Source organism: Elephas maximus, chromosome 9 (assembly GCF_024166365.1).
Source record: "Elephas maximus indicus isolate mEleMax1 chromosome 9, mEleMax1 primary haplotype, whole genome shotgun sequence".
Classification (NCBI taxonomy): Eukaryota; Metazoa; Chordata; class Mammalia; order Proboscidea; family Elephantidae; genus Elephas; species Elephas maximus.
This window is the reverse complement of record NC_064827.1, coordinates 3,100,117-3,111,374: the sequence shown is the minus strand read 5'-3', so window position 1 is coordinate 3,111,374 and position 11,258 is coordinate 3,100,117. Positions and strand designations below refer to the sequence as shown.

The 11,258-nt window shown below is 57.2% G+C and overlaps 1 long non-coding RNA gene across 1 annotated transcript; it reads left to right on the top strand.

Moving 5' to 3' along the window:
- The first annotated feature begins 2,274 nt into the window (after positions 1-2,274).
- On the top strand, positions 2,275-4,925 carry LOC126082817 (uncharacterized). The gene is made up of 3 exons (XR_007518660.1): positions 2,275-3,128; positions 3,228-3,768; positions 4,497-4,925. It is a non-coding gene; the product is annotated as an uncharacterized LOC126082817 (long non-coding RNA).
- The last annotated feature ends 6,333 nt before the right edge of the window (positions 4,926-11,258 follow it).

The window sequence follows — 11,258 nt, the reverse complement described above, 5'->3', positions numbered from 1 at the left end:
AGAGAGGAAGACTGAGGTCAGAGCTGCAGATGGTAATATCCCAGTCCTGGCCTGTGTGGACTACACCCTGACAAGGAGCCAGGTGTCCTGCGCTGTTCCACATAGGTGTCCTCACCAGCCATTCTAGCCCCCATCTCAAGATGGGGAAACAGGACCAGTGAGGGTCAGGGACCTGGCAAAGCTGAGGAGAGGCCCAGGTCTTCAGGGCCCAGCTCTGGGGAGGGTGGGAACCTGTCTCCCTCTGTGCCCCCTGCCCCCAGGGAGGTGCCAGGACCGCCATTGGGCGGGCTGGGACCCGTGCCGCCGAGGCCTGGCCTTCTGCAGCTGCTCTGTGGTGTTGCAATCTCTCTCCCACTCCAGGCCCCATAGCCTGCCCAGGCCATGTCTCAACTTGCAGCAGCTCATGCCCCGGGCCCGGAGGAAAACCTCACCCACCTCACTGGGACCCAGACGACAAGTTCCAGCGTGGCCTGGTCCCTGTGCCAGCTCCGAGTGTGAGAAAATGCTGGGCCGAGGAGGAGGAGTGGCAGGTGGTGGGGGTGTGAGCAGGAACAACGCCCGGCCTTCTGGAGCCCAAGACGAGCCTAACCCCAGCCTAGCCATGCCCCCAGCCTCAGTCCCTGACCCCCAGCCCCCTCCCTTGGACTTAGCCCCAGCCCCAGCCCCCAGCCTTGCCCCTGGACCCCATGGGCTCTAGCCCCTGGCCCCTCATCAAGGGCTGACCCTGGGCTGCAGCTCCTACCCTTACCCTGCTCCCCCATCAACTCTGTCCTTAAGGAGCAAAAAGCTGCACACAGCTGGTGCCCAATAGTTGCCAGGAGGCAGAGCTGGGCAGTTTGGCGAATGGCCAGCAGGAATGTGCAGAGGGCTGGTGGTCAGCGCATCCCCTCCCAGTCAGGGTCAGCTTGGCCCTGGAGTGCAGGCATGGAGACCCCTGGAGTGATCCCACTCCCCAGCATGGGAGGAAAACCCAGGCCTGGGGCCTGACCCAGGGCCTCTGGACACAGCAGTCCCTTGGGGGCCCTGAGCGCTCTAAGGCCTGGTGTCTGGGCCTTCAGAGTGGTCCTGGATCCTCCCCAGACCTCTGGTTTGCTGGCAAGAAAGGGAAGAAGTGGGGGGGCTGGAGCCTAGCCAGGAGCCAGGAGGGTGTAAGGACCCTGGCCAGCGAGGGGGCAGGAGTCGGGGTGGGCAAGAGAGTGTCTCTGGGGCCCTTGGCAGCAGGCAAGCCCTGCCCAGGCAAGTACCGGTTCTCGGCACCTGAGCCACTGATGGGAAGGGATGGGGCAGGCTGGGAGCTTGGGGTCACCATGTTGGGGACCTGCTGAGTACCTCCTGTGCCCGTGGCTTTCTGCAGGCTATCTCCTCACAAATGAGGAAACTGAGGCTCCCAGGGAGGAGGCTGGGGACAGGGGTGGGTTCCAAATTGGAAGTGTTCACCCCAGAGCCCAGCCAGGCCCTCCCACAGGGAGCCCAGCCCCAGCCCACCCAGTCCACTCAGCCTTGGGAGACAGGAGGTTGCCCAGGAGCCCCGGAAGCCTTCCTGGAGGAGGCAGCTTCGTGCAGGACCCTGAGGGCATGGGAGCAGTGAGAGCAGACATTCAGCGGACCAGAGTGGGCACCTGTGGCTGCAGAAAGGTTGAGAAGGGGCAGGCTGGGCCCCGTGTGTGCGGGGGCCAAGGTCCCTGTGCAGAGGCAAACAGAGCAGAAGGCCAGGTGTTGGCTCCAGAGACCCTCTGCACCCACTGTGCCCCCCGGCTGCACCCCCTACATTCCAGCTGGCCTGGGCACCAGAGAGAAAGCCACATACCTGTTCTGGGCCAGGCCATGACTGAGGCATCCCCGGCCACCTGCTCCCACCCTCTCCAGGACTGTACCCCCCACCTCACAAATCCAGGCCACGGTCCCTGCCCCAGGATCCTGGCCCCGTGGCTCACCCTCCCTCCCACACACCTCTGGGCCGGCCCCCAGCTGGACACTGTGCAGTCCAGGGTGGTTTTATTCAGGCCCAGCCCTCAGAGCCCGACCAGTGGAGGAGATGGCCCAGGACAGCAGCGACAGCCCAGTGTGAGCCAGGCACACTGGGGGCAGCAGCACACTGGGAAAGCACAGAGCCACCTCCCTTCCTACCCCTGCTTCCAGAGCCAGGGACTGAGATCAGGCAGCTGGGGCAAGAGCCACACTGCAGGGAGGGCAGTGGGGAAGCAGGGAAGCCGTTGGGTGTGGGGCTGGGAGCTGTGGATGGAGGATGAAGCTGTGCATGGGAGTTGGGGCTGCCTCCCTCCTCTGCCTCCCCCCAAGGCAGCAGGGAGCTGCAGCTGGTTCAAGCCAGCACACTGGAGTCTGACTTGCAGCTGAGAAGGATGCCTCTGGCAGGCAGGCTTCTGGCTGCCCTGACAGTTCAGTCCTGTGAGCAGTGCCCATCCTGCCCAACCACGCAGGGCAGCCCTGCTAGGTTCAGCATGGACAGTGCCCAACGGCCCTGTGGGTAGAAAGGAGGCCACCTTCTCCAGGTGCCTGCTGGCTACCTTGCCCAGTCCCCCCACCTCACCACCATCTCTGAGTACCCCTCCCTCCTGGCAGCTCCGCTGCAGGGAGGAGGCCACAGCTGTTGCCCCAGGCAGCTCCTTTGCCTCTGCTGCAGAGGCAGGAAGGCCTGTCCCGCCCCACCTGCGGTGGCCAGTGCTGGAAGCAGGAAGTTGGGTATCAGGCCACCTGTGCACCTGCCCTCTGCCTGTCCTGCTCAGGAGGAGCAGGAAGGGTGGAGAGGCTGGGCCTCAGGCTGGACGTGGCCCCAAAGCCTGTGCACTCCCCCACCCAGGCCTGGGCCCACCCCAGCCCTGCTTCTGCTGTTCCAGAGAGAATCCCTGAATCCCTGGACAGGCCCGGGCAGAACCTTGCCTCCTCTGGCTTCAGGGTCGCTGGGTGTGCTGGGCAGGGCCCCTCGTGCCCCTTCTGTCAAGAGAGAGGATGAGGGCCCTGAGGCCAGAGGGGCCCAGCCTGGACAGCCCGATGCCCCCGGAGACGTGGTCAGCTGCAGAACAGCCCTCTCATCCATGGCGGGGGACATTGGAGCACGAATCCCCCAGGGGTGGGCCAGGCTGGGTGCCAGGACAAGGTCGCATTCACAGGTGGGTAAACTGAGGCACAGAAAGGGCAGGGACTTGCCCAGGAATCCCAGTGGGTTCCAGGCTGCTGGGGTCCAGCTTTCACCTTTCACTCCCTACCAGCTGGTGGGTTCCGAGGCCCTTTGGGGTACCTCTCTTTGCGAGGGTCTGGGCACAACACACCTTGCCTATGGGGGTACAGCCCACTGCCTGCTCAGCGTGTCTCCACACATCTCGCCATGGATGACGGGCCTGAGCATGAGACCAGCACGTCGGGGCCTGAGCCTGAGCGTGAGACCAGCACGTCAGGGCCCAAACCACTGGCTCAGGCTTCAGCCTCTGCACACACAGCGTCACAGGAGCCTTCCAGGAGGCGGCCACAGAGGGGGGCCCTGGAGGACCCTCGTGTGGGAAGAGGGGGCCTGCACCTGCATAAGGCAGGCCCTGGGGCAGGGTGGGGTCATTGGTGTCTCCTTCACCCCTGGGCCTGGAACCAGCTGGAGCCTTTGGGTCCAGTGAGCTGTGCATCTTGGGCGACTAGGGGCCCACGTGGAGGCTGGGGGCCACAGGAGCAGACAAGCCTGCAACGTCCAACAGCACCTCCCAAGCAGGAGCGTCCAGCCAGACCTGGCACGGCCCCCAAGGAAGCCGGGAGGCTGCTCAGGTATAAGGCTGGGTGAGGGCTCCTGGTTCTAGTCTGGACCCACCCAGTACCCCTGTGACCAGCCTGTGCCTGTGACCTGCCTGAGTTCCCATCTCCAGTGGGATGCGCAAACCCTCCCGAAGGTTTGGGCCTCCTCCCTCCTGGGCGCCGCGGCCCCTCACCAGCCCCGTGGCCTTGTTCCCAGTGCCTATCTGCTCGGGCAGTTATCTCAGGGCAGGCGGGCAGCCCAGATAGCGGGCGCTGGGCGGTCTGGGAACAACTGAGCACCCCTCCCCAATGTACACGGCCTAGCCGGGGGAGGCCACACCCGGAGCGGCCCCTGATAGCCAGGGCTCTGGGCTCTGTATCCCGAGCTCTGTCAAGAACCAAGATAACAGGCCTGCTGGGGCCAGGGTTCCTGGGGGAGGGTCTTCACCTCCCTTCCCTCCCCTCCCTCCAGGCTGTTCTTCTGGGGGGCAGGGGGTATCTTTGCTGCAGCCTCCCTTCTCCCCACACTGTGCCAGGCAGAGGGCAGAGGGTCCTGCCGGGCGGGGCTCCACAGCCCTCATGTCCCTGTGCCCTGTGCATCGCTGCCGGTGCTCTGGGCACACAGGCTGGGCGAGCCTCCATGTGCCCCCTCACTGCTCCTGCCTCATTCCTCCCTGGGCTCACCCGCCTGCCAGAGCCTTGCCTCGCCCCTTCCTGGCCCTTCGGGAAGCCCACAGTTGTGAATAGAATTTCTCCTCCAGAAAGATACGGTGAAGTCCTAACCCTGGAACATGTGGACATGGCCTTGCTTGGAAATAGGGTGTCTGAAGGTGTTGCCAGCTAACATGAGGTCACACAGGAGGGGGTGGGTCCTGATCCAACCTGGATGGTGCCCTCTAAAAGAGAAGAAGAGACACAGAGAGACATGGAGGGAAGATGGACATGTGACCACGGAGCAGAGACAGAACAACGCGGCCACAAGCCACAGAACATGAAGTTGGTAGAGACCAGGAAGGACCCTCGCCTAGAGCCTCCAGAGGGAGCGCGGTCCTGCCGACCCGTGATTTCAGACCCCTGCCCCCAGTGCCGTGAGAAGCCCTGGTGTGTGGTCCTTTGACACAGACACCCCAGGACACTCACAGAGCCAGGCTAGGATTCAAAGACCACCCCCCCCCCCACTGCCCCTCTTAGACAGGAATTCTTTAGCGCAGGTCTGGGCTCAGCACCTACAGGGTTCCCGCCTGTGTGGCCCTGTGGGCAGGCTCCTCTCTGACCCCCAGGCACGGAGGAGAAAGTGGGCTGTGGGTTCCCCCCACACGGAGAATATGGGGCCCAGACCCACGCTCAGGCACTAAGACAGGAGCCTGACTGCAGCTCCCGAGGGCCGACTCTCCAGCTCTGTCCTCAGGGGACAGAGCAGGGGCTGGACTCGGGCAAGGGAGGTGGCTACAATCCCGCGTCCTTGCTCCCCCCGCCAGTGCACTGAGGCCGGGAGGGGGCAGGTGTGGCCACTTCTAGGGGGGCAGGAGCTGGCCCAGGTCCCACCTGGGTAGGGATGACCCTTGGCTGTGGGTCACCTGCCACCTTGGGAGTGGGCTGCGTTCTGGGTGACCAGAGGCTGACCCTTTGCGTGTAGGCCCAGGCGTCTGGCTTTCCGGCCCCCATGTGCATTGCACAAGACCGTGGGGTCGTCAACACAAACAACCAAATTGCACCACCGAGTTCCCTTCCTGGCTTCCTCTTTGCTCTGCAGCAGATGAGCGGGTGCCCTGGGCCCTGTCAGGGTGCCAACCTCCACCCATTCCTCCTCAGAAGCCTGGCTCCAGCAGATGCCCTTGGCCTGTCACTGGGGGGTTCTGTGCCCCGGGAGACGAGGGGCCAGAGCCTTCTCCTGAAATGGCCTCCTGTGGACACAGGGCTGCCACTCCGATGCTGCGCTCAGCGGCAAGCGCTCTGACAGTTACGACTCAGGACATTTGCAAAGCGGAAGCAGAGGCCCACAGCACGGAAGTGGTTCCGGTGCTTTCCTGTCTGTGGGCTCATCTGCACTGTACCCAGTGCTGCAGACAGGACCAGCATCTTCTCATCTCAAGGGGAAACAGGCTCAGACAGACGCCTGGCCCCGGAGGATCCCTGAAATTCCTCCTCTTCCAGGAAGCTGTCCTGGACTACCCCTCCAGAAGGGATCTCTGGCTCTGTGGGCGACGAGGAGTCCTGCTTCACCTGCTGCTGCCCCTCTGCTCATGCCATTCCCGTGCCCCCTCTGCCCAGCCGGGTGCTGAGGACACTGGGCATGTTCAGTTCTTCTCTGTCTTCATCCACCAGACTTGGCAGACACTAAACCAAATCAAAACGATTGCAGTGGAGTCGAATCCAACTATAGCGACCCTATAGGACAGAGTAGAACTGCCCCATAGGGTTTCCAAGGCTGTAAATCTTCATGGAAGCAGGCTGCCAGGCCTTTCTCTCTCAGAGCGGCCGCTGAGCTTGACCCACCAACCTTTCAGTTAGCAGCCGAGCACTTAATCACTGTGCCACTAGGGATCCTTCAGTATGCACTAGGTGCTCCATAAATGTTTGCCTGACTAATGTGTCCTTTCAAGCCTGACCTCCACTCCTCTGCACCCTGCTCAGCCTCAGGAGCTCCTGGAAGGCCAGCTCATGAAACCAGGGCTTTGAAACGGTTCTTCCTGGTTCAACTGTGGCTGAGGAAACGACACCAGAACAGACCCAAAATTTTAAAATTTGGGTGAACTGGAACCATAAACAGAACTGGAAAAATTACAGGTCGAAGCCCTGCTAGAAACCGAGTCTCCGTCTTAGAAAACAAGGGCAGTGTACATGTTGCCTAGCAACCGAATCTCTTGCCCATTGGATTTTTCAGAGTTGGAAACAGCGGTGCCCTGCTCAGAGATGGTGCCCGGCTATGCTGCTTTTAACGTGTGTTGCTCCCCACAGTCCTGCCAATAATCCAATTTCACACAACAGGCTCCTGAAAGGGCTCGCTACGCCTCTTCCGAGTCTTCCGTTATAGGGCTTCAATCCATAATTTTGCTCGTTCTGGATCACCCAAATTGTAAAAGTTTGGGTCTGTTCCAGTTTCGTGTCGTTGGCTGTGACTGTGCTGGTATGAATCAGTTCAAAGCCCTGCACAAAATCCTGCAGCGAATGGACACACTGTCTCCCATGTCTTCGCCTCCGGCTTTCTGGCCTCCACACCTCTGCTCTGACAACTGGGGGCAGAAAGCTGGAGATCGCTGGGGCTGCAGCTCCATGCTGCAAGAGGGTGCTATGGGGGCCAGCTGGGGGGCAGTAGGCCCTACGGAAAGGGCAGTCTCCCTGAGGACACTGGACTCCAGGGCCTTCCCTGTCCTCCTGCTGGTTCTGCCCCCCTCATCCTCTCTCTCTGGCCCCAGACCAAGCCCGTGGAGGGTGGGCAACAGGTTCCCGGCTCCCTAGGCTGGGGGTGTAGCTGCTGTGGTTGCTCAAAGCTGATGTAGTGACCCCCTTCGCAAACCCCTTGCTGTGGCTTTTGGGTCCAGAGCCCTGGACCCCAGTGTCAGCCTGGGCCCATGGTGGGTGGTAAGGCAGTGGGAGATAGGAGGTGGGATGTGGCTCAGTGGCTCAGGCCTTGGCCTCAGGGGCAGGGGTCTGGGGCCTTGTTCTGCCCCTTGGTGGTGGTATGATTTTAGGTGAGTAGCCTCAGCATGGTCACCCTTGGAAATGGGTGATGAGTCCCTCCCAAGAAAGCGACCCAGGAGGTGGTGCAGGCTGAGCCCACGCCCAGAATGCCTACCAACACACACCGAGCAGAGGGGTGTGGTGACAGGGCATGTCTGGCCCTGCGGGCTGGGCTCCAGTTAGGCCTCGTGGCACTGCGTCATGCATGGTGGATGTGCCTGGAGGCTAAGGCCCCGGTGTGAGTGGCCATGTGTGGTGTGTGCCTCTCTGTGGAGGCAGGGCAGCGGCAGGTCCTGCTCGTGGTGGAAGAATCAGCCCATGTGGAGATGAAAGCAGGGGAAAACACGGCTGCAGCTGGGTGGGCTGCCCAGGCCTCCCTGCTCTGGACTGTCCTCACAGATACATGTCCCAGGGCCTTGGTTTTCTGCGTCCAGCATGTTGGACAACAAATCTGAGGAGTCCCCACCATCTTTAAAGAGTGAACCCTCATCAGACAAGCGCTGCTTCACTGCAGCTCCTCTCCAGGTACCTGTGGCAGTGCCTACCCAGCCCGCCGGGCACCTGCCCCTTCCTGCTGCTTTCTGCAGCTGCCCCACTGCCGTGGCTGAGGGCAGGCAGACACGCCGACTTGGGCTGCAGCATTGCCAAGGGCCCGAGCAGAGCTGGGCGCATCCGGGACCTCCCTGTCTGTCTCCCCTGAGTTTGGCTGGGGGCGGCGGGGGCGGGGGGATAGTTTATTGCCCTGAAATGCAGACGCTACCTCCACTCGTGGCCTCTCTGCACCTGTCTGACGCAGGGAGCCCCAGCTGGAGCCCCCAATCCAGGCTCTGGGGGCATGTCTTTCCAGAAGCTTCCAGATCACCCCAAATACAACAAGCAGCTGCCACACAGTGAGACCCACCTCTGCTTCCACAACTGCATTGACCTCGGCAGCAGCCAGGGCACTGCTGGCCCCCAACTTACACAGGGGACTCGCTGGGCCTGAGAGGCAGAGTACCTGACTGATGTCAACCGACTGGGCCGGCACACTCCCTGGTGCCTGGCCCTCTCACTGTTCCCACCACACTGAAGTGGGCTGCTGTTGTTGTTGTTAGGTGCCATCGAGTCGGTTCTGACTCATAGCGACCCTGTGCACAACAGAACGAAACACTGCCCAGGCCAGAGCCATCCTTGCAATCGTTGTTATGCTTGAGCTCATTGTTGCAGCCACTGAGTCAATCCACCTTGTTGAGGGTCTTCCTCTTTTCCACGTGATGTCCTTCTCCAGGGACTGATCCCTCCTGACAACATGTCCAAAGTATGTAAGATGCAGTCTCGCCATCCTTGCTTCTAAGGAGCATTCTGGCCGCATTTCTTCCAAGACAAATTTGTTCATTCTTTTGGCAGTCCGTGGTATATTCAATATTCTTCGCCAACACCACAATTCAAAGGCGTCAGCTCTTCTTCGGTCTTCCTTATTCATTGTCCAGCTTTCACATGCATACGATGCGATTGAAAATACCATGGCTTGGGTCAGGTGCACCTTAGTCTTCAGGGTGACATCTTTGCTCTTCAACACTTTGAAGAGGTCCTTTGCAGCAGATTTGCCCAATGCAATGCGTCTTTTGATTTCTTGACTGCTGCTTCCATGGCTGTTGATTGTGGATCCAAGTAAAATGAAATCCTTGACAACCTTCAGTCTTTTCTCCATTTATCATGATCTTGCTCATTGGTCCAGTTGTGAGGATTTTTGTTCTCTTTATGTTGAGGCGTAATCCATACTGAAGGCTGTGATCTTTGATCTTCATTAGTAAGTGCTTCAAGTCCTCTTCACTTTCAGCAAGCAAGGTTGTGTCATCTGCATAACTCAGGTTGTTAATGAGTCTTCCTCCAATCCTGATGCCCCATTCTTCATATAGTCCAGCTTCTCGGATTATTTGTTCAGCATACAGATTGAATAGGTATGGTGAAAGAATACAACCCTGACGCACACCTTGTCTGACTTTAAACCAATCAGTATCCCCTTGTTCTGTCCAAACAACTGCCTCTTGATCTATGTAAAGGTTCCTCACGAGCACAATTAAGTGTTCTGGAATTCCCATTCTTCGCAGTGTTATCCACAGTTTGTTATGATCCACACGGTTGAATGCCTTTGCATAGTCAATAAAACACAGGTAAACATCCTTCTGGTATTCTCTGCTTTCAGCCAGGATCCATCTGACATCAGCAGTGATATCCCTGGTTCCACGTCCTCTTCTGAAACTGGCCTGAATTTCTGGCAGTTCCCTGTCGATATACTGCTGCAGCCGTTATTGAATGACCTTCAGCAGAATTTTGCTTGTGTGTGATATTAGTGATGTTGTTCTATAATTTCCACATTCAGTTGGATCACCTTTCTTGGGAATAGGCATAAATATGGATCTCTTCCAGTCAGTTGGCCAGGAAGCTGTCTTCCATATTTCTTGGCATAGACGAGTGAGCACCTCTAGCGCTGCATCTGTTTGTTGAAACATCTCAATTGATATTCCATCAATTCCTGGAGCCTTGGTTTCCGGCAATGCCTTCAGAGCAGCTTGGACTTCTTCCTTCAGTACCATCGGTTCCTGATCATATGCTACCTCTTGAAATGGTTGAATATATCAACTAATTCTTCTTGATATAATGACTGTGTGTATTCCTTCCATCTTCTCTTGATGCTTCCTGCATCATTTAATATTTTCCCCGTAGAATCCTTCACTATTGCAACTCGAGCCTTGAATTTTTTCTTCCGTTATTTCAGCTTGAGAAATGCTGAGCGTGTTCTTCCCTTTTGGTTTTCCATCTCCAGCTCTTTGCACATGTCATTATAATACTTTATTTTGTCTTCTCGAGCTGCCCTTTGAAATCTTCTGTTCAGTTCTTTTACTTCATCAATTCTTCCTTTTGCTTTAGCTGCTCGACACTCAAGAGCAAGTTTCAGAGTCTCCTCTGACATCCACCTTGGTCTTTTCTCTCTTTCCTGTCTTTTCAGTGACCTCTTGCTTTCTTCATGGATGATGTCCTTGATGTCATTCCACAACTCGTCTGGTCTTCGATCACTAGCGTTCAATGCATCAAATCTATTCTTCAGATGGTCTCTAAATTCAGGTGGGATATACTCAAGGTCATATTTTGGCTCCCGTGGACTTTCTCTGATTCTCTTCAGTTTCAGCTTGAACTTGCATACGAGCAATTGATGGTCTGTTCCACAGTCGGCCCCTGGCCTTGTTCTGACTGACGGTATTGAGCTTTTCCATCATCTTTTTCCACAGATGTAGTCAATTTGATTTCTGTGTGTTCCATCCGGCGAGGTCCCTGTGTGTAGTCACGGTTTATGTTGGTGAAAGAAGGTATTTGCAATGAAGAAGTCGTTGGTCTTGCAAAATTCTATCACTCGACCTCCGGCCTTGTTTCTATCACCAAGGCCATATTTTCCAACTACTGATCCTTCTTCTTTGTTTCCAACTTTTGCATTCCAATCACCAGTAATTATCAATGCATCTTGATGGCATGTTCGATCAATTTCAGACTGCAGCAGCTGATAAAAATCTTCTATTTCTTCATCTTTGGCCCTAGTGGTTGGTGCGTAAATTATAATAATAGTCGTATTAACTGGTCTTCCTTGAAGGCGTATGGATATTATCCTATCACTGACAGCAGTGTACATCAGGATAGATCTTGAAATGTTCTTTTTGACGATGAATACAACACCATTCCTCTTCGAGTTGTCATTCCCATCATAGTAGACTATATGATTGTCCAGTTCAAAATGGCCAATACCAGTCCATTTCAGCTCACTAATGCCTAGGATGTCGATGTTTATGTGTTCCATTTCATTTTTGACG